We start from the raw sequence: 23,736 nt of genomic DNA, 5'->3' as shown, positions 1-23,736 counted from the left end.
TAGGCCATTTCATTGCTATTGGTCTGGAGTCACATATACACCAGACCAGGTAAAGATGGCAGATTTCCTTTTCTACAGGACAATAGGGAACCAATAGGCAGTCACAACAATGGTTATATAATCACTATTAAGCTAGCTTTTAATACAGATTCTTTTACTCAACTGAATACAGATTCAGAGATACTGGGAACTGCAGATGCTGGAGAATCCGAGATAACAAAGTGTGGAGCTGGATGAACACAGCAGGCCAAGCAAGGGTCTAGGCCTGAAACGTCAGCTTTTGTGCTCCTAAGATGCTGCTTGGCCTGCCGTGTTCATCCAGCTCCACACTTTGTTATCTTGAATACAAATTTAACTACCTGCCGTGGTAGGATTTGAGGCTATGTTCCCAGAACATTCATGTGGGACTCTTGACTATGAGTACAGTCACATCACAACTGCACCATCACCTCCCACAACCCCTTATCTTGAGGTTATGGCCTCAAATTCTAGATGCCCCAGGAGGAGACCATTCATAATGCACCCTGTCACGTCTCTTCAGAACTGTAATTGTTTCAATGAAGCCATCAGTCATTCTTGTAAACTGCAGAAAATACTGTCCCAATTTATTCAGCCTCTCATCGTGGGGGTGCTCGGTCATCCCAGGGACCAATGAATCTTCACTATGCTGCCTCCAAGATAGTCCCTCCTCAAATGGTGTCGATCCACACTGAGCACAGTTTTCCATGTGTGGTTCTATCAAACTTTGTCCTGCAGCAAAACCTTTGCATTCTGGCATTCCACTTTCCTTGAAGTACAGGACAACATACACATTGCCCTCACACTAACGTTCTGTATTTATGAGACACCCAAATACTTTTGAACATCAATAGGTTTCATGCCTTTTAGAACTATTCTGCTTTTTCACTTTTGTAAACCAAGCAAAAATCTCATACTGCCCAAAATTATAATCCATCTGCCACCTTATTGTCCACACATTTAATCTGTTTTCATGTCTATCTCGTAGCTTGAATTCACACCTGACTTTACATCATGAGCTGACATTGGTCTCTTCATCATGGCCATGTTCAAGGCAATACTATACAATGCAAAAGAGTATTCAAAACCATACTTCCTAAGATGTTCAAGTAAATAGATGGCAAGTGGACAGAACCAGTATGAAAAGGCATTATCTAACAGGTTGATAACAGCCTCAAATGAGGTTCAAAGATGCCCATTAAGACCAGAAATGCAGAAGGAGTCATTTAGGTGATATGCCTTTTTTATTTAGATAGTCAAGGACCTATGATGTAAATAGCTTGTTTAGGGATTGCTTGGGGCCTGCAGAGTACAGGCTTGCGTCAGTTCCACAGGTGATAGAAGAAATCACCTTCTTTGAATTCCAATCAATTTTGTGGAATATTTTAAACTAAGCTTGGCTATTTGCAAATTCTGGAACCCTATCCTCTCATTGGGTCCCTCCCCTCATTGTCCTCTTCCCAGATAAATGTTCCCACTCAGCTCCATATTGGAACTACCATGGTTGTCTAGTAGTATGGGATAATGCTTATATCATTGACACTTGGCCCTCAAAATAGCTTTGAGTTTCTGCTGACAACACTGAGTAGGCAGCACAATTGTAACATGCAAACAGACATTGTCTTCTGTTGCAGCTTAGCGTTAAAATTGGCTTCTTGGTATTGTTCATGAACCATGTAAAGATGGCTTCTCCACTGATCCATTCTATTTGCCATTATGACACACATTAAACCTTGCGTTTTATTTTTCTTCCGGGGATTTGAGTATTACTGGCAAGGCCAGCAATTGGTGACCATCTCTACTTGCTCTTGGAAAGATAGTTGAGAGTTGCCTTGATCCACTACCGTGTTTGTAGTGTAGGTACACCCACTGTGGTATTAAGAAGGGAGTGGCAGGATTTTGAGCCAGTGACTATGAAGAAATGATAATATAGTTACAAGTCAGAATGATGTGTCGGAGGAGAAATTCTAGGCTCCTATGTATCTACAGCCCTTCTCCTTCTAAGTGGTAGCGGGCAAGGATTTGGAAAGTGCTGCCAGAGTAACCTTGGCAAGTTGGCAACTTTGATATGTTACACACCACTGTCCCTACAGTTGGTTGAAGGAGTGAATATTGAGCGGGGGGGGAGAAGGTAGATAGGTAAAGCAGGCTGCATTCCACCAGTGTTTAATATTATAGCTGTGAGTTCTTGCACTTCGATTCTTTTCCAAATACTATAATTTCTATTGACCTTACAATGTGCCTTTAAAATTTATTTGGACACATTTCAATTCAATTCTCTCTTGTGCCTGCACACTTGTGTGTATTGATCTTAGAAAACATATGGATGAATTTTTAATCCTTTTTCCTGACAGGAATCCTGTTTAAATGTCAGGCAGTCTGCAGGCCACCTAGCAGGTGTCCTGACATGGCTTCCCAGGTTAAACACTGCAAGGTGGGCCAGAGCTGCTTCCAGTAATGTACATTGCTATCACAGAGGAGCAGCAGAACTGATAGAAAAGGTTAGTTCAGCCTGGCCCAACAAAAATAAAACGATGTGTTTTTAAGTCTACTTTTTCCTGAATGGCTCTAAGCTGTCAATTTAAGGTTGCTGTGTAGGAAAGCTATTGCAGATATGGGTACTTTTAAATTGTGTTAGCTCCTTTGAATGTCATGGGGCCAGAGCTAACAAGTAGGGCCCTGAATAAACTATGTAAAAAAAACCACCTCTAAACCCACCCCCCACCAACCCCAGATCTCCTCCCCACCCGCTGCCTTGGATAATGCTGTGTGATGGAGGGTTGCTGTTGATGAGGGAAATTGCAGAACTGGAAGTTTTACACTTCCTTCCTGACCAACACTGACTTCAAAAACCTCCTCAACTTTCTTTTTCTGAGAAAGAACAAGCAGATTGGTAGAATGAACAGAAGGGTTTACAAAGGGTTTCAGAAATACTTCTGACAAGAGACTAAAAGAAGGGGCAGAAATACAACAACTTTAATGAAATTGGGTCAAGCAGCTCTGTTTGTGGAGCAACAAATCATTTGCTCAGGATACTTCAGACTGACTAGGATTCAAGGTGCAGTAAAGACAGAATTTTTGCAAGACATAGCAGAGTGACATGGTTGATTGAACTACAATCTAAAACCAGATCTGACAGAAGGGGAAGACTGGTCATGCCAGCTGGAATAACATCAGTTATTTCACTGGCACAGATAGACAAGTCAGAATACTGAAATCTGTCGTTGAACCGGGAAGAGGCAGCAAGGAATTCTGGAAGAGTGTCTCAATTGGCAGACTTACACCAGCAAGCAAGATGGATCTAGTTTGCAGAATGTGATCTGTGCAGGGTATATGACAAGAAGTAACTATGCAATAGAGATTTGGAGGGTTCTAGCAGCACAGCGGTAGTGTCCCAGGAGATCTGGGTTCAAGTCCCATCTGCTCCATTGGTGTGTCAATAACATGACTAAACAGGTTGGTCAAACATGACTACAACAAAGATCAGAGAAAGAGGCAGCCAGCTGATAGGACGGCAGGAAAGGAAGAGGATGTTACCAGGTGGTGGGTAAGGTGATAGAAAAATTGTTCAAGATCTTTCCGGCTACCTAATGTAGTGACTAGAAGATAGGAAACATTGAAGTAGTTGAGAACTGTGATGGATTTGCCATTTCTTTGACAAAATATCCAGAGTGGAAGTTGCATTGGAAGAAGAATGACAGCAACAGATGAGAGGGAATGTTTTTCATCCCAGTAGCTGATTCAGAGGGGTTTAAATGACAAGGGTGCCAGAACAAATCAGAAAGTGAGGAGCAAAAGACGAAGTTGGAAATGGAAATAGAACACTCAAGGAATCCACACTATCGGAAGGCTGTGATAGCACTGGGGAGAGTGCAGAGGAGAATTACCATGATGTTGCCTGGTATGGAGGGTTTTACCTTTGAAGAAAGGTTAGATAGACTGGGTTTGTTTTCACTGGAATGCAGGAGGTTCAGGGACCAGATAGAAGTTTATAAGATTGTGAATGACATGGATAGGATGGAGCAGGGTATATAGTAACTAAAATGCAGGCGCTGTAGTAACTAATACTCAGGGGCTATAGTAACTAACATGCAGGGACTATAATAACAAATACTCAGGGGTTATATTAACTAACATACACAGACTATAGTAATTAATATGGTCAGAGTTTCAGGGAAGTTGATGAAAGAAGAATTCTTACAATGAGGGCACATGTTTGATCAAAAGGGAGAAGGAGCTAGCAGATTTCACATGATAGGAATGTGACAAATGTGATCTGTCTTCACCCTTCTCCGTATAACCCCCACTCGATGATGAAGCCACAATATTGCTATGCAGAAATGTTCACTTGCTGTTTGTCTCTATCCTAAGTAGGATCGATGGATTCAAGCCCTTGATGATGTTGCTTCCTGTGTTCTTTCATGGGATGTAGACATCAATAGCAGCACAAGCATTTGTTGTCCATCCCTCCACTGTCCTTTAATTGGATGGCTTGCTCGGCCGTCTCAGAGGGCAGGGAAGAATTAACTAGATTGCTGTGACCCTGGAGTCACACACAGACCAGACAAGGTAAAGATGGATCATTTCCTTCCTTTAAGTCCATCAGTGAACCCAGATGGATTTTCACAATAATTGGTGATGGCCATTGTTGAGACCATTCCAGACCTTTGTGGATTTCGATATCAGTGTCATTACCAATAACCCACCATCTCCTCTATGTACAGAGGTGATCTCTCTGTATTATAGAATTACATATGACCATCACCCTTTTCAAATGACACTCCACTCCAAAGCTGACCCCCAACCAAAACAACTCAAGTGTTGAGGAAGACGGGGAAGGGGAGTAGGGGACAACATTCTACCAATGGCTGAGGAATGAAAATGATCATGGAAGGGCGGAAAAGGAAAAATTCAGCAATTCTAATAATTCGAGAGAAATCCCCATCCCTGAGTCACCCCGAGAAGGAAAGTACCAACTTTAATGTTTGGTCTCGGCTCAGTTAGATGCCTTCAACTGAACAATGATCGTTGAATGCAATACTCATGGATTACAAAAGGGATAATCTGACACATTTCCTGCTCCAAATGACGGTGCAATAATCTCCACTGAAAATACACATACATGGACACCAGTTCACATGGGGTCAAGTTCAACTGTAAACTGTCCTTCATTTTGACAGGTTTGCTAGTAATCCTTTGTTAGGACCTATGCCGAAACCCCAATCAACTGGATGAATCCTTGGAGAGCAACCATTATTAATGAATGAATGATTTATCGTCACATGTATTTTACAGTGAAATACAATAAAATACAGTGAAAAGCTTTCATTTGTCACAATAATCCAGTGCTATTATGATAGTTTAAGAATAAAGGAAGATGAAAAGATATAGCTGAAAGAGAAATCCTGAAAGAGTTCTGTACTGGCTCTGAACCACTGCCACCTCAGTAGTCCCAACTTACATTGAAGTCACTAAAGTCAGGTGCCATCTTTCACCTCTGGGCTGATTCACCTTCACCACTGCCCTGCACCAGGCGCACCAATTTCGGAGACTATTGTTGCAGTTGGTGTTGCCATATTGCCCACTCAGCAACCACCACCAGCACTGGACCCAGCAAACAACGATGTAGCCAATCCTCAGGCACCATCTTTCACTGCTGCACCTATCTTGCTGATATCACCTTCAGAGTTGCTCTCCTCCACAATGGGCTCACTCTCCTCCTCGCTGGGCTCACTTCCCTCCTCGCTGGGCTCACTCCCCTCCTCGCTGGGCTCACTGTCCTCTGCGCTAGGCTCACTCTCCTCTGCGCTTGGCTCACTCTCCTCCTCGCTGGGCTCACTCCCCTCCTCGCTGGGCTCACTCCCCTCCTCGCTGGGCTCACTCTCCTCTGCACTGGGCTCACTCTCCTCCGCACTGGGCTCACTCTCCTCCGCACTGGGCTCACTCTCCTCCACACTGGGCTCACTCTCCTCCTCGCTGGGCTCACTTCCCTCCTCGCTGGGCTCACTCTCCTCCACACTGGGCTCACTGTCCTCTGCGCTGGGCTCACTCTCCTCTGCGCTGGGCTCACTCTCCTCCTCGCTGGGCTCACTCCCCTCCTCGCTGGGCTCACTCCCCTCCTCGCTGGGCTCACTCCCCTCCTCGCTGGGCTCACTCTCCTCTGCGCTGGGCTCACTCTCCTCCACACTGGGCTCACTCTCCTCTGCGCTAGGCTCACTCTCCTCTTCGTTGGGCTGACTGTCCTCCACACTGGGCTCACTCTCCACCTCACTGGGCTCTCTCTCCTCCTCACTGGGCTCACTTTCCCCGCACTAGTTTACTCTCCTCCACACTGGGCTTGCTGTTCTCCACACTGGGCTCACTCTCGTGTGCGCTTGACTCGCTCTCTACCATACTGTTTTACTGTATATAAGGAGACTACGAGGGATATTGACATGTTACGTAAGTGAGAAAAGATTTGGCAACTGGAGAATGCTGCAGGAAAATGTGAAATTGTCCATTTCGGAAAGACGAATAAAAAAGAAGCATATTCATAGAGTTATACGATATGGAAACCAGCCTTTCAGCCCATCACGTTTAAGTCAACCAACAAGCACCAATCTGTGCTAATCCCATTTACCTGGACTTGCTCCACAGCCTAGTATGCCCTGGCATTTTCAGTGCTCCTCCAGATGCTTCGTAGATGTTGCAAGACTATAGTTTCCAAAACCCTCTCATGAAGCATGTTTCATTTTTCTAAAACCTACTGCGTAAAAATATTTTTTCTCAGATATCCTCTAAACCACTCGGTCCTTGCCTCACATGTATGCCCTCTGGTCTTCAGCACGTCTGGGAAGAGATTCTCATAATCTCCACTGTCAAGGCTTCTCATAATTTTGTATACCTCAATCAGATTGCCCCCGATCCTCCTGTGATCCAAGGAAAACAAACACAACCTATCCAGTCTCACTTCACAACTAAGGCTTTCCCTCTTAGGCAACATACTGGTGAATCTCCTCTGCACCTTCTCCGGTGCATTTACATCCTTCCGAAAGTGTGGCAAGCAGAACTATAGACATATTCCACCTGTTAACTAAACAACATGTTTTAAAATTGTAACAAGACTTCCTTGCTCCTATGTTCTATGCTGCAGCTAATGAAGACAAGCAATGCATATGCCTTCTTCACCATTTTGCCTACCTGTGCTGACATCTTCAGGGATCTATGGACTTGAACACCAAGATCACTTTGTTCCTTAGCACTTGCTAGGGAGCTGCGTTTATATATATCCTTCCCTTATTAGAACTCCCTAAATGCACTGCCTTGTACTTAACGAGATTAAATTCCACCTGCCATTACTCCAATCCAATTTACCAGCTGACCAATATCAGACTGCAGCCTGAGACCATCCTCTTACCTATGAGCAACACTACCATTTTCATGTCCTCTGCGATCTTACTAATTATACCTCTACATTCACACCCAAGTCGTCAATGTAAACAACAAACAGCAATGGTCCCAGCACTCAACCCTGTGCTACACCGCTGGTCACAGGCTTCCAATTACAAAAATAACTCTCCACCATCACTCTTTGCCTCTTATTGGTAAGCCAAATTTTGGATTCAGTTTGCTAACTTGCCTTGGATCCCACACACTCCTACCTTTTGGACCTCCCTTCCATGTGGGACCTGGTTGAAGACCTTACTGAAGTCTACAAAAATTACATAAACTGTACTACCGTCATCAATATCTTCTGTCACCACTTGAAAAAACTCAGTTAAATTAGTCAGAAAGGATTTTCCTCTAGCAAACCCGTGCTGATGATCCCTGATCAATCTTTGCCTTTGCGAGGATTGATTAATCCAGTTCTTCAGGATTTTTTCCAATAATTTCCCTATTGCTGACATCAGACTCACTGGTCAGTAAATATCCGGCCTTCCTGAACATAGGAACCACATTAGCTATCCTCCAGTCGTCTGGCACTTCACCTGTAGCCAGTGAAGTATTAACCCTGGTATTCTGCCAGGGTCCCAGCAATCTCCTCCCTTGTCTTCCATAGCAGTCCCGGACACATCTCGTCAGTCTGCGGAAGTTTATGCCTGCTAAAAATTCTCATACCTCCTCCTTATTGATACTAATGTGTTCTAGATCCTTACTGTCCTGACTGAAATCTCCAGCTACAATGTGTTTAAATTCTGTGAATACAGATGAGGAATATCACTTTAAGACCTCTATCGTGTGCATTGGTTCCAATCAGAAGTTGCCTCTTCAGTTTCGAATTGGTCCCACTTTTTCCTTTGTAATCCTCTTGCTCTTGACATACTTATAAAAAGTCTCAGGGTTTTCCTTGATGCTATCTGCCAAAGATATTTCATGGTCTCTCTCTGCCCTCCTAATTTCCTTTTCAAGCAATCTCCTACACGCTCTGTACGTTTTAAGAGCATTCCTTTCTTAATGCACGAAACCTGACATATGTTTTCTTCTTTTCTTTATCAAGCTCATAATACCCCTTGACATCTAAGGACTTGCTGCCTTTTTCATTCACACTTAGAAGAACACACTGGCCCTGAATTCCACAGTACTACTTTCAGAAGATTCCCACTCTCCAAATATAGATTTACCTACAAGTAGCTGCTCCCAGTCTATGTTTGCCAGATCCTGTCTAATGATATTAAAATCAGTTTTCCCCCAGTTCAGACACTTAATTTCTGCACTTTTCTTATCCCTTTCCATAATGGCTATGAAAGTTTGAGCTATGGTCACTGTCTCTAAAATGCTTGCCTACTGAAACTTTGACTGCTTGATAGACTTCATTCCCTTGGATTAGGTTTGATACTGCCCCATCCTTATCAGGACTATTTATGTATGTGCTGGCACGAAAAGCTCTTCTGGATTAAACATTCCACCCTAAATTATCCTTTCACACTAAGACACACAATTAATGTTAGCAGATTGTATTATTTAAATGGTGAGAGATTGCAGACAACTGAGAAACAGACCAATGTGGTGATCAACAAAATGTGAGTATGCAGGTACAGTAAGAAATGCAAAAAGCTAATACTAATGCTATATTTTATTGTGAGGGGAACTTAAACAAAAGTGAGGAGCAAAAACAGAAATTACTGGAAAATCTCAGCAGGTCTGGCAGCACCTGAGAAGAGAAATCAGTGCTAATGTTTTGCTACAGTCACTCTACTTCAAAAAAGGTAGCTCTGATTTCTCTCCCTAGATGCTGCCAGACCTGCTGAGATTTTCTAGCAATTTCTGTTTTTGTTTCAGATTTCCAGCATCTGCAGTTGTTTCGGTTTTTTGACAAAGTTGGGGAGATCGTGCTTCAGTTCTAAAGGGCATTGCTGAGACAGAATCTGGAGTTTTGTGTACAGTATTGGTCAACTTATTGAAGGAAAGACGTAAAACAAACAGGCATGGATTTAAAGCAATGTACAAATGAAGTAAGGGTGATGTGAGAAAACCCTTTTCACTCAGCAAGAATGCTCTGCCTTGAAATGTGATGGAGGCAGGTTCAATAGAGACATTCAATAGGGCATTGGATGATTTGTGGTTACAGTCAAATTGGCCATGATCTTACTGAATGGTGAAGCAAACTCAAACAATTGGACTGTTTACACCTGCCCTTAGTTCATATGTACAGATAGCCTGTAGAATTCAGATACACAACACGAACATTAGTAAAATTGAAGTAAGTAGAAGACTACAGATACCAGCAATCTGAGGCAAAAAGAGAAAATGCTGGAAATGTTCAGCAAGTTAGCTAACTTTATACGGTACAGAAGGAGACTATTTGGATCATCACACTAGTGGCAGCTCTTTGCAAGATCTATGTAATTAATCACACTTCCCATTCACTGGTTCTCCATTGCCAAAAATGTTTTCCTTTGTAAGTATCTATCCAGTTCCTTTAAACAGCCACAACAGAATCTGCTTCCAATATCCTTTTATTATTAATCATCTCAAATCACAACGACTTGCTGTTTGAAATACATTCTCCCCATTTCCTCACCTTGGTTCTTTTGCCTGTTTTACCAAAATTCAGAGAACAGACAAGCACACCTATCAGGTGCATGTCCCAAATGCAGAGTTGCAGTATGAAAGGTGGGACCGGCATACTAATGTCATCATAGAAGCACAACTGTTTTAAAAAATCCATCATTTTGTTTGCAGTGCTTCACTGAGGTGAAGACAAATGATGATGCAAATTGAAGCAGCTTTCCAGTTTTGTCATGCGGTGTTAGATTCAGGCCTTGTCAGCTCAGGTACAGTGAGCACAGCCAGGGGTGGCACAGTGGCTCAGTGGTTAGCACTGCAGCCTCACAGCACCAGGGACCCGGGTTCGATTCCAGCCTCAGGTAACTGTCTGTGTGGAGTTTGCACATTCTCCCTGTGTCTGTGTGGGTTTCCTCTGGGTGCTCTGGTTTCCTCCCACAGTCCAAAGATGTGCAGGCTAGGTGGATTGGCCATGCTAAATTGCATGTAGTGTTCAGGGGTGTGTGGGTTATAGGGGGATGGGTCTGGGTGGGATGCTGCAAGGGGCGGTGTGGACTTGTTGGGCTGAAGGGCCTGTTTCCACACTGTAGGGAATCTAATCTAATCTAATGTAGTACCTTCAGCAGCTGGCAATTTTCCATCTCTCACCAAACATTCTTGTGGCTGCTACTTCACTGTCAATGACGCCAAACAGTCAGCAGTACAGTCCTGGACTGTGGAGTCTTGCCCAGTCAGACCTGTGTTGAGGCAGCTCAAATTCATTCCACTTCAAACTCCTACGCCTGGTAAAGACCTTCACCCCATCATGGCAGTTGCAGTGAGAGGAAACACCCGATATTAAGATACATTGCTATGGAAGCTATGGTGAACATGATCATTTGAATTTGAGTAATTGAAAATGATCGTCCAGCCACTTTTCCTGTTAAAAGCTATCTTCCTTATTGTTGTATATAAAGTCATTTGCTTTCGCTGTGTTATAATTTTAAGTACATTCCCTAACCCTTGGCCCCTCAATGTAAATATAAGTGTTTATGCGTTGCTGGCTGTATTGGTATCCTGTGCACTGCTGGCAGCACACCCTGTGAACAGGAACAGATCTGATATTACAGTGTCTCCTTCCAAGGTAAAGGGTTTGTAAGTGGTTATTGCAGTGTTTCTGCTCTTGGGATCATTCGGATAAAATTGAAAGCTGTTCTGTGAACTCCTTCAAGCCCTCTTGAATCCAACTGCAATTAACCCTTCCCTTGTGGATTTCATGCTCCAAATATGCTCATTTTGTCCCTCTTCTGGCTGTTCTCTCCCAGTTGAATCAGAATCTTCACAATGTTAGTATCCTATTCAACCTGAACCGAGTTTCCAAACTCTTTTACACTCCATCAGAAAGACTTACTACTTTCAACTCTGCAACATTCACCAGCCCCATCTCTTTCCCACTGAAACCCACATACATAAGAAAAGAACATAAGAAATAGGGGCAGGACTAGGCCATCTGGCCCCTCGCGCCTCCTCCGCCATTCAATAAGGTCAATGCTCATGTTTTTGTGGTCTCAACTTACTCATTTGCTCACCATAATCCTTAATTCCTTTACTGATCAAAAATCTATCTATCTTTGCCTCAAAAGGATTCAATCAGGTGACCTCAACTGCTCACTGGGAATTCCACAGATTTACCACTATTTGGGTGAAATCATTCCTCCTCAACTCTGTCCTAAATTTATTCCCCCTTATTTTTAGGCTATGCCCCCAGTTCTAGTTTCACCCACCAGTGGAAACATTCTCCCTGCTTCTATCTTATCTAGATAATTTTATATGCTTCTATAAAATAGCCCCCATTGTTCTAAATTCCAATGAGTATAATCCCAGTCTACTCAATTTCTCCTCATAAACCAATTCTCTCAAGCCCAGAACCAACCTAGTGAACCTCAACTGCACCCCCTCCTATTTAAAGAATTGCTAATGGCTTCAGAAAGAAAGTAGAAGAACACATCCCCATGTATATCAACGACACTGAGGTTCAGCGGGTTGACAGCACCAAGTTCCTCGGAGAGACGATAGCCGACAACCTGCCTGGACTTCCCACATGGATGCCACTGTCAAGAAGGCACAACAATGCTTCTTCTTCATCAGAAGGCTCAGGAAATTTGGCATGTCCATAAGTGTCCCCACCAGCATTGACAGATGCACCTTAGAAAACATACTGCCCGGGTGCATAATGGCCTGGTACAGCAACTGCTCTGCCCAGGGATCGTATGAAACTACAGAAGGTGGTATGTGCACCCCAGACCATTATGGAAGCCCACTTCCCATCCATGGACTCCATTTATACATCTCATTGCTGAGGTAAGGCTGCCAACATCATCAAACATGCAGCCCACCCCGATAATGCTCTCCTACAATCTCTTCCGTTGGCCGAAAATACAGAAGCTTGAATACATGCACCAGCAGGTTCAAGAACAGCTTTTTCCCTGCCATTATTTGACTGATAAATGGGCTCTCTAACTTCAAATACTGCTGATCTTGTTAATGTTGACCTTGTCTTGCATACATCCTGTGCAGTGTAACCTGTATGCCTCACTCTGTCTAATTTTTTTTTCACCCTACGATCTGTATGCCTTTGCTGACTATGATCTCCCTGTACTGCTTGCAAACAAAGCTTTTCACTGTACTCGGGAACACATGACAATAAATCAAATCAAATCCAATCCAGTGCCAATACATCCTTTCTCGAGTAAGGAGACCAAAACCGTACACAGTACTCCAGGAATGGCCTCACCAGCACCCTATCCAGCTGCAGTTTAACCTCCCTCTGGCAATGAAGGACAAAAATCCATTTATCTTCTTAATTACCTGCCGCACCTGCAGACCAACCTTTTGTGTTCCGTGCACCATGACACCCAGGTCTCTCTGCACAGCAGCATGCTGCAATTTTTTACCATTTAAACAATAGTCCATTTTGATGTTATTCCTACCAAAATGGATGACCACACATTTAGCAACATTGTATTCCATCTGCTTGACCCTTACCCACTCACTTAGACTATCTAAATCTATCTGTAGACTTTCAGTGTCTTCTGCACACTTTACTCCACCACTCACCTTAGTGTCATGTGTGAACTTTGACACACTACACCTGATCCCCAACTCTAAATCATCTATGTAAATTGTACACAATTGCAGTCCCAACACCGATCTCTCATTCGTGGCTTTGTTCTCTTCAGACTTGTATGGCCAACTGTACACACTTCTCTCCTGCACTAAATCCCACTCACAATAAATTCCAAAATGCATCCACAACGATCCTTCATGGCAAGGTCAGAGTTATCATCAGTGCTGTTCCTAATCATCAGTTCTTTGGAAGTCATTTTCAGAAATTATGTTTCTGGTTTAACAACTTTGATAGGTCACAGAGTTTTTATCACAGAGAGAATGAGTGTTGAAGGTACTCTACTGACCAGTGCAGTCCTGTGCAAAATCCTATTTGCCCAAAACCCTGACCTCACTGACCCACTGGAATCTCGTCCTCTTAACATCACAAATTTGAAGCCATCCTTGTATTTAGATCCTTTCACAACCTTAAGCTTACCTATCACTGTAACCACCTTCAGCCCTACAAATTGACTACCCTCCCTCTGCTCTTCTGACATCGGCCTTGTGCATTATCCTTGCACCATCACACCCCCCCGTCGCATTCCATTAGTTGTTCTGCCTTCAGGCACACAGGGCCCATTGCCTGAAGAATAACCTTCTTAAACCCTTCTGCCCTAAACTGTCTCATTTGTCTTAATAACACGCTGCTCCTCAGCATGATCATTGCAAAGTACACTCTTCCATGTGTACACTTTTGACACTCAGATTTACCTCAGCACCATTATTCTCAATTCTCAATAAGACAAGGAAATGTGAATGCTGAAGATCCAAAATAAAAACAGAAATTACTGGACAAACTGCTTTGTTCTGAAGAAGGATCATTGGACGAGAAATATTAACTCTTTTGTCTCGACAGATGCTGCCAGATCTGTTGAGTTTCTCCAGCCATTTTGATTTTTATTCTCTATCCTTGCACTCTCTTTAAATTGTCAGAATTCTTTCTGAAATCTCATACAGGATGAGAGGAAATCTTGTCTGATTATATATTAGGAGACCAAAGTCATTGTTTTCAAAAACTGTGACAAACTTCATTTACTAAATACCGATGTAACCCACCTTCCTGGCTATGGCCTCAGGGCAAAGGGAAATTTAAACTTTTAAAGTGTGTCAATTTAGGTCAGGTGATATGTTAAAAATTAGCTTCCCAACCCAAACTCAGCTCCAATCTGCTCACTTCTTTTTTTCTAATTTGACTTTTTGATTTGATTTGTTATTGTCACATGTGCCCAGATGTAATAAAAAGCATTGGTTTGTGTGCTATCCAGGCAAATCATACCTTACATAAGCACACAGTTGCTGGAAAAGCTCAGCAGGGCTGGCAGCATCAGTGAAGGAGAAAACAGAATTTTTCCTGTTTGGGGTCCAGTGGCCCTTCCTCAGGACTCATAAGTACGTCAGTGGAACAGAACAGAATGCAGAGTATAGTGTTACAAGAGGAGGTGGAGAGAAAGATCAACTCTAATATATGAGTGGCCTGTTCATCAGTCTGATAAGAGCATGTAGAAAGCTTGTGAATCTTCTGACCAATGGAAGAGAGTATAATCAGCGTGGGAGGGGTCTTTGATCATGTTGGCTGGTTTCCTAAGACAGCAGGAAGTGTAGATAGAGTCAATAGAAGGAAGTTTTCATGATGGGCTGGGCTGCATTCACAATGCTGTGTAATTTTTGCAGTCTTGGGCAGAAAAGTTGCATACCAAGCTGTGATGTATCTGGATAAGATGCTTTCTATGGTGCAACTATAAAAATTGGTAAGTTTCATGTCAGACATGCCAAGTTTCTTTAGCTTTCTGAAGAAGTAGAGCTGTTGGTGTGCTTTCTTGACTGTAGCATCGACGTAGATGGACCAGCATGGTTTGTTGGTGATAATTACTCCTAGAAACTTAAATATCTTGGCCGCCTCCACCTCAACACCAATGATACAGAGAGGAGTGTGGCCCCCACTTTGCTCCCTGAAGTCAATGACCAGCTCCTTTGTTTTGGTTGTAACTAATGTGGGATTATGAGAATGGTCAGTACATTAAAAATGATAATGAGATTGCAAGCCCGATGTTGTACAGCTTTTTAACCTTAACTGTGATTAGCTCAGTTTCCTGAGCTGTGTGGTATCCAGCAGTAACAAGAAGACTTGATGGACCCTAGATCTGACTACATTTACACCTACCAACTGGATCCCTTGTAGTTTGCCAAGCTGTAAAATCAGGTACACAACCTTTCCTACTGCCCCGTATTCTCCTGGGTTTTGCAATGTCCAAGAAAATCAAAATTTCTAATTCTGTTGCGCTTATCTTGACTCGCACCAAGTCCCATTCCCTTGTTACCTCAGTGCTTACTGACCTACATTGGCTCATGATCCAACAATGCTTGATTTAAAAATTCCCATCCTTATTTTCAGATCCCTCCATGTCCTCAATTCGCTGTATCTCAGGTCCCTGAGGCCCACAACCCACTGATATATGTGAGCTTCTCTAGCCTCTTCAGCGATCTGGATTTAGTAATTCCACTCTTTGTAACCATGCCTTGAGCAACCTAAGTCCTAAGATCTGGAATACATTTCTTCTGAAGAAGGGCCTAGGCCAGAAACATCAGCCTTCTTGCTCCCCTGATGCTGCTTGGCCTGCTCTATACCTTGTTATCTCAGATTCTCCAGCATCTACAGTTCCTACTATCTTAGGATCTGGAATGTACTGACTGAGAATTTAGTTGAAACAGATTCAGTTATGGCTTTTAAAGGGAATTGGATAGTTATACAAAGAGAAATAATTTGCAGAACTACAGGGAAAATGCAAGAAGTAGAATGAGGTGATTTGTAAAGAGATGAATAACCTCCTTTAGAACTTCTGACAGTTAATTTGGAATATATTTGAATCTTCATCTCCTGCTTTGAAGATGTGAGGGGGTAATCATTTTGCTTCTGTTTTGCTGTCTGTTTGCAAGTGATCGATCTCAAGAATTCATGGATGAATTTGAATGAAACTTGGTACTCGATAGGGCATGGCCCAAAGAAGAACTTGTTTGCTTTTGGAAAAGATACAGATCCAGACTTAGAATTTTTAATGCATCTGTTAATATTGGGAGATAGAGCAAATTGTATTCCTTGTTTAGAATGTTCTGGATTGTTTGACTGAGCAAATTGTTTTAGAATGTTGCATATTGTCACACACAGAGTCATAGAAACAGCGCAGAAACAACACTTAAGTCCAACTCATCCATGCCAATCAGATATCTGATTTTTCAGAGCAGTTTGTTGAATATGGATTGGCCTAAAGCCTCCTCAGTGAGATGTGAGCTCTTTACATTTGGATACAGAACTGACTTGAAGGTCGAAGTCGGAGTGTGGTAGTGGAGGGGCTGCTTTTCCAACTGGAGGTATGTAACCAGCGGCGTGCTACAAAGATTGGTGCTGGATCCTCTGCTTTTCGTCTTTTTTGTAAATGATTTGGGTGTGAATATAAGAAGTACGGTTAGTAAGTTTGCAGATGACACCAAAATTGGAGGTGTAGTGAACAGTGAAAAGGGTTACCTCAGAGTCCAATGCAACCTTGATCAGAGGAGCCAATGGGCCGAGGAGTGGCAGATGGAGTTTAATTTAGATAAATGTGAAGTGCTGCATTTTGGAAAGGCAAATCAGGACAGGACTTATACACATAATGATAAGGTTCTGGGGAGTGTTGCTGAGCAAAGAAATCTTGGAGTGCAGGTTCATAGTTCCTTGAAAGTGGAGTCACAGACAGATAAGGTTGTGAAGAAGGCATTTGGCAGGCTTGCCTTTACTGGTCAGTGCATTGAGTATAGGAGTTGGGAGGCCATGTGCAGCTGTGCAGTACATTGGTTAGGTCACTTTTGGGATACCGTGTGCAATTCTGCTCTCCATGCTATAAGAAGGATGTTCTGAAACTTGAGAGGGTTCAGAAGAGATTTACAAGGCTGTTGCCAGGGTTGGAGGTTTTGTGCTATAGGTAGAGGCTGAATAGTCAGCTGCTATTTTCCCTGGAATGTCGGAGGCTGAGGGGTGACTTTATGGAGGCTAATAAAATCATGAAAGACATAGATAGGGTGAATAGACAAGATCATTTCCCCAGGGTGGGGGAGTCAAAAACTAGAGGGCATAGGTTTAAGGTGAAAGATTTAAAAGTGATCTAAGAGGTAACTTTTTCATGCAGAGCTTGGTGCGTGTATGGAGTGAGCTGCCAGAGGAAGTGGTAGAAGCTGGTACAATTACAACATTTAAAAGGCATCTGGATCAGTATATAAATAGGAAGGGCTTAGAGAGATATGGGCCAAACGCTGGCAACAGGGACCAGTTGGCATGGACAAGTTGGACTGAATGGTCTGCTTCCATGCTGTATATGTGTATCTGTATTTATTTGTTAAGCTATGTACTTACAGGACAACATACAGGCAGTGAAAAGTCTCAAAGAAAGGCTGAGTAATGGCAATAACATTGAGTTAACGCAGTGTGGTTGATGTTGCACTCCACTGAGTATGCTATAATAAGCATATTAGCACTTTGGAACATCTGACTTTGTTACCGGCATCATATAAATGTAAGTTGTTGTTTAAGACTCTCATTAAAACCTTACTTCTTCAACAAGGTTTTCAGTAATGTCTACCGTTATTGTAATGGCTGTGTTTGAATGCATTTCTGTAAAACACCATGGGATGTTTCAGTTACGTTAAAGTGCTAGTTGCATGTTGTTGTTTCTGTAGTAGCACTAATAGTATAGAATTTCTCTGCTAAAACAAACTCCACAGATAATCACCAGAGCTCTGGTGGTAATCTCACATAGTATCCTCCTAAATTCAATTCCCAGCAGGCTTTTGATGCACGGACTCATCTATACTCCACCAGCTCACCCTGCCTGGCCCTGACAGTGAGGATTCTAAATTTAATGTCAAACCCTTAGGGGACTACGTCATCCTGGGATAAACAGATCAGGCATTCAGGGTCTGCCACTTTGAGGTGTACTTTGAGTTATGGGCTAAAGCCAGTTCTGTGGGAAAGAAATGAGAAAAATGGAGGTGAAAAAGTAGGGAGTTAAGTCTTAAAAAGGAACAAGAGTTGAGGTTAGATGGGAGGGATTTGAGAAAACCTCATGAAATTCATTGCTGACATATTTTGTGGTTATTTTGACACTAATTGTCCCCAACCCCCAACTTTTACAAGTTCGAATTCAATGGTAAGCTTTTACACCATGAGAACATTTGAAATTTGTTTAGGTTACCAGGCTTGTATGAAAGCAGTGTTGAAGCTCTTCCATTCAGATTTGGGATGCCTGCCAGCAATTCATGGAAAAAAATTTAGGGCAGAGGTGATGACTGTCACTGCGAAGAGAGGGCCAGTTTGAGAAACAAAAATTATTTTCCTCAACAACATTAAAGAGCGGGAAAGGGAGGCCCAGCAGAACATTTAACACAACAGAGAGCATCTGGTCCACAATCTAGGACAGTGACTTACAAAAACTGGGTGACAGGACAATAAATGGGGTTTAGTTTACCCCATTCTCACATTTCCTATTGAAACAAAGCTGTCATCAAAATTGGCCTGTTGATTCCGTGGCTCAGAGACCAGCGTTACATAGAAATGTAGAACATAAAACATAGAAGCAGGAGAAGGCCATTCAGCCCTTTGAGTCTGCTCTGCCACTTCAATATCATCATGGCTAGTAATCCAACTCAGTGTCCAGTTCCTGCTCTCTCTCCCGTACCCTCTCAACCCTTTAGCCCTGAGAATTATATCAAACTTATTCTCAATGACTTGTCATCAATTGCTTTCTGTTGCAGGGAATTCCACAGACTCACTGCACACTGGGTGAAAAGATTTCTCCTCGTCTCAGTCTTAACTGGCCAACCCCATACCCTTACAATGTGACCCCCGGTTGTTGGAACATCCTTCCTGTGTTGACCTGTGTGGCCCTAGCATTGCACAGTATGTTGCTAAACTCTGTTGTGAAACAGCTCAGTTGAATCAGTTGGAGGCCTAAGTTCTGTTCTTGCTCCAACACAAGTGAGGTGTCTGGCAGCTCCTCTGGAAATTGAACCGGTCATCATAGCACACAGGGCTGGAACTGAAGAAGGGTGGCAATCCCAAGGAAGGGTCATGGATGGTTAGGTATCCAACAGGGGTGGGGTAGTGATTTACGCAGAGCCTGCAGGAGTTTACAGGCACTCAGTTATGCAGGTTTGCACATTAGATCCCCAAAAGTGGATGGTGCACAGGGAGGGTTAACCGTCCTATTGACGTATTGAAATGTGTTGCAGGTTCCAATTGATGTCACAGGAACGCAACTGGCATAGGCTAAGGAAACACCTGCCTGTTCCAAGAAGCAACTGTAGTCCATGTAAACAGAGGCAACCCAAATGAGTATGGCGAAGAATAGACTGTGGTTTTCATTTACATTCCTGCCCCATTCCTGCCAAAATTGGAAGACGGCATTATCCAGCCCATTGTTCACCAGGCCCTAATGGTCACTTATCTCACAATGCTGACAGCGTCGTGGGGTCTGTCTAATAAAATACAATTCATGCTTTGGGGTCAACCAGAACAGTGAATGTTGTTAGGCTACTTGATCCAAGAATTTAAAAAGTAGTGCCTTGAGGGTAATAATATCTGGATTACTCCCGGTGCCATAAGTTAGTGAGGGTAGGAATAGGAGAATAGAGCGGATGAATGCGTGGCTGAGGAACTGATGCAGGCAAAAAGGATTCACATGTTTGGATCGTTGAAATCTCTTCTGGGGTAGAAGTGACCTGTATAAGAAGGTCAGACTGCTCGTGAATTGGAAGGGGACTAATATACTGGCAGGGAGATTTGCGAGAGCTGCTCAAGAAGATTTAAACTACTAAGATTGGGGGAAGGGGAGAACTGGGCGCCAGGAAGACTGTGAGGAAAGAGAGCAGTCTGAGACTGGTACTGGGAAAAGGAGCAAGTCAAACAGTCAGGACAGGACAGGCAGAAACAAAGCAAAGAACAAGATAGAACTGATAAGTTAAACTGCATTTATTTCAATGCCAGAAGCCTCACAAGTAAGGCAGATGAACTCGGCATGGTTGGGAACATGGGACTGGGATTATTGAGGTGGGTTGGTTTGCTAAGCTGGTTTCTTGTTTCGCAGACATTTCATTACCACACTGGGTAACATCCTCAGTGAAGCCTCTGATGAAGCATCAGTGTGTATTGCTGCCTGGTTTTAAAACTCTGGGGTCCATTGTGATGGATTGCCTCATTTCTGGGTTGCCTTTGTAGTCAAATGTATATGGGGTCGAGTTCAATGTGTTTATTAATAGCATGCTTCGTGGAGTGCCATGCTTCCAGGAATTCTCGTACTTGTCTCCGCCTAGCCTGTCCCAGGATCTGGTGTTGTCCCAGTTGAAGTCGTGATTCTCCTTGGAGAAGGAAAAGGAGACAAGGAGAACCATGACTTCATCTGGGACAACATCAAGATCCTGGGTTGGCGGAGACAAGTACGAGAATTCCTGGAAGCATGGAACTCCAAGAAGCATGCTATCAATAAACACATTGAACTCGACCCCATATACATTCCACTACGGAGGAAACCCGGAAGTGAGGCAATCCATCTCAACGGACCCCAGAGTTTAGAAACCAGGTGAGAATACTCACTGATGTTACATCGGATACTGCACTGAGAATGTGACCAAGCATGGTAATGAAATGTCTGCGAAACAAGAAACCAGCTTGGCGAGCCAGCCAACCTCAACAACCTCAACATCCACAACCCGAGCTACAAATCAACTCCAAAACCATAGGACTGAGATATCGTAGCAATTATAGAGATGTGCCTTGGGGAATAAATGGACTGGCAGCGTAATGTTCCAGGGTATAAATGCAGAGAAAGGATAGCAAGCGGGGCAAGAGGCGAGTGGGAGTTCCAAGATAACAAAATGTGAGGCTGGATGAACACAGCAGGCCAAGCAGCATCTCAGGAGCACAAAAGCTGACGTTTCGGGCCTAGACCCTTCATCAGAGAGGGGGATGGGGAGAGGGAACTGGAATAAATAGGGAGGGGGGGGGGATGCGGACCGAAGATGGAGAGTAAAGAAGATAGGTGGAGAGAGTATAGGTGGGGAGGTAGGGAGGGGATAGGTCAGTCCAGGGAAGACGGACAGGTTTTCGGAGGGAGGAGGGTAACTTCTTCAGGTTAGGCATCCCTGGAAGAGGCTTCGCAGTGAGGTTAAAATAGTATCAGAGATAATGGGAACTGCAGATGCTGGAGAATTCCAAGATAACAAAATGTGAGGCTGGATGAACACAGCAGGCCAAGCAGCATCTCAGGAGCACAAAAGCTGACGTTTCGGGCCTAGACCCTTCATCAGAGAGGGGGATGGGGAGAGGGAACTGGAATAAATAGGGAGAGAGGGGGAGGCGGACCGAAGATGGAGAGTAAAGAAGATAGGTGGAGAGAGTATAGGTGGGGAGGTAGGGAGGGGATAGGTCAGTCCAGGGAAGACGGACAGGTAGTGGGAGTGGCGTTTTTGATGAAGGATAACATTATGGCTGTACGGCTGTATGTATGTATGTATGGAGGATATTCGTTGGAATACATCCAGGAAATTTACTTGGGTGGAACTGAGAAATAAGAAAGGGATGATCACCTTATTGGAATTGTACTATAGACGCCCCCCCATAGTCAGCGGGAAATTGAGAAACAAATTTGTAAGGTGATCTCAGTTATCTGTAAGAATAATTGGGTGGATATGGTAGGGGATTTTAAGTTTCCAAAGATTAAGGGCTTGGATGGAAAGAAATTTATTAAGTGTGTCGAAGAAAATTTTCTGATTCAGTACATGAATGTACCTACTAGAGAAGGTGTGAACCTTGACCTACTCTTGGGAAATAAGGCAGGCAGGAGACTGGGGTGTCAGTGGGAGAGCACTTTGGGACCAGTGGCCGTAACTCTATAAGTTTTAAAACAGTGGTGCAAAAGGCTAGACCGGATCTAAAAGTTAAAGTTCTAAATTGGAGGCTTTGATGGTATTAGGCAAGAACTTTCACACGTAGATTGGGGGTGGATGTTTGCAGGTAAAGGGGTAACTGGAAATGGGAAGCCTTCACAAATGAGATAATGAGAGTCCAGATACAGTAAGTTTTGGTTAGGGTGAAGGGTAGGGCTGGTAGGTGTAGGGAACACTGGATGACGAGAGAAATTGAGGGTTTAGTCAAGAAGAAGAAGGAAACTATATGTCAGGTACCGACAGGAGAAATCCTTAGAAATGTATAAGGGCAGTGGGAGTACACTCAAGAGGGAAACCAGGAGGGCAAAAAGGGGACATGAGATAACTATAGCAAGGAGGGTTAAGGAGAATCCGAAGGGATCTTATAAATATATTAAGGACAAAAGGAGAACGAGAGATACAATACAGCCCCTTAAAGATCACCAAGGCTGCCTTTGTGTAGAACTGCAGGAGATGGGAGGAAGCTAAATGAGTATTTTGCACTACTGCTTACTGTGCAGGAGAGTACAGAAGATATAGAACGTGGGAAAATAAATAGCAACATCTTGAAAAATATCCATATTACAGAGAAGGAGGTGCCGGATGGCTTAAAATGCGTAAAGGTGGATAAATAAATCCCTGGGACCTGATTCGGTGTGCCTAGGACTCTTGGGAAGCCAGGGGAGTGATTGCTGGGCCACTTGCTGAAATATGTGTATCATTGATAGCCACAGGTGAGTTGCTGTACAAGTGGAGATTGACTAATGTGGTGCCATTATTTAAGAAATGTGGTAAGGAAAAGCCAGGGAACTGAAGACCGGTGAGCCTGACTTCAGTGGTAGGCAAATTGTTGAAGGGAATCCTGAGGGACAGGATTTACATGCCTTTGGAAAGGCAAGGACTGATTAAGGATAATCATCATAGTTTTCATGTCTCATGAAAATAGAAAATCATGTCTCACTAACTTGATTGTGTTTTTTGAAGATGAAACGAAGAGGATTGATGAAGGCAAAGCGGTGGACATGATACAGATGGATTTCAGTTAGGCATTCAACAAGGTTCTGCATGGTAGACTGGTTAGCAAGGTTATGATGGAATATAGGGAGAACTAGCCATTTGGATACAGAACTGACTCAAAGGTAGAAAACAGAGAGTGAAGGTAGAGGTGTAGAGCTGGATGAACACAGCAGACCAAGCAGCATCATAGGTGCAGGAAAGCTGACGTTTCGGGCCTAGACTTGAAGAAGGGTCTAGGCCCGAAACATCAGCTTTCCTGCTCCAATGATGCTGCTTGGTGTGCTGTGCTCATCCAGCTCTGCACCTCTGTATCTCAGATTCTCCAGCATCTGCAGTTCCTATTATCTCTGTGAAGGTAGAGGGTTGCTTTCGTCATTTGTTTCAATGATTTGGATGTAAACATAGGAAGTATAGTTAGTAAGTTTGCTGATGACACCAAAATTGGAGGTGTAGTGGACACTGAAGAAGGTTACCTCAGAGTAAAATGCGATCTTAATCAGATGGGCCAATGGGCCACGGAGTGGCAGATGGAGTTTAATTTAGATAAATGTGAAGAGCTGCATTTTGGAAAGGCAAATCAGGGCAGGACTTATACACTTAACGGTAAGGTCCTGGAGAGTG

General features: G+C 43.4%; 1 protein-coding gene across 3 annotated transcripts in view; it reads left to right on the top strand.

Moving 5' to 3' along the window:
- Window positions 1-23,736, top strand: part of LOC125458849 (mastermind-like protein 2) — a 558,191-nt gene that overhangs the window by 322,708 nt on the left and 211,747 nt on the right. Inside the window, exon 1 of one of the 3 annotated variants that reach the window (XM_059651351.1) lies at window positions 16,430-16,515. The exons of the other annotated variants lie outside the window; for them this stretch is intronic. The gene's annotated coding sequence lies outside the window, so the exon portion shown is untranslated. Of the gene's footprint in view, window positions 1-16,429; window positions 16,516-23,736 lie in introns of those variants that run through there. 3 annotated transcript variants of the gene reach the window in all.

This window comes from Stegostoma tigrinum, chromosome 15, assembly GCF_030684315.1.
Source record: "Stegostoma tigrinum isolate sSteTig4 chromosome 15, sSteTig4.hap1, whole genome shotgun sequence".
Taxonomy (NCBI): domain Eukaryota; kingdom Metazoa; phylum Chordata; class Chondrichthyes; order Orectolobiformes; family Stegostomatidae; genus Stegostoma; species Stegostoma tigrinum.
Note: the sequence above shows the minus strand (reverse complement) of the source record. Positions and strands in the feature narration are given on the sequence as shown.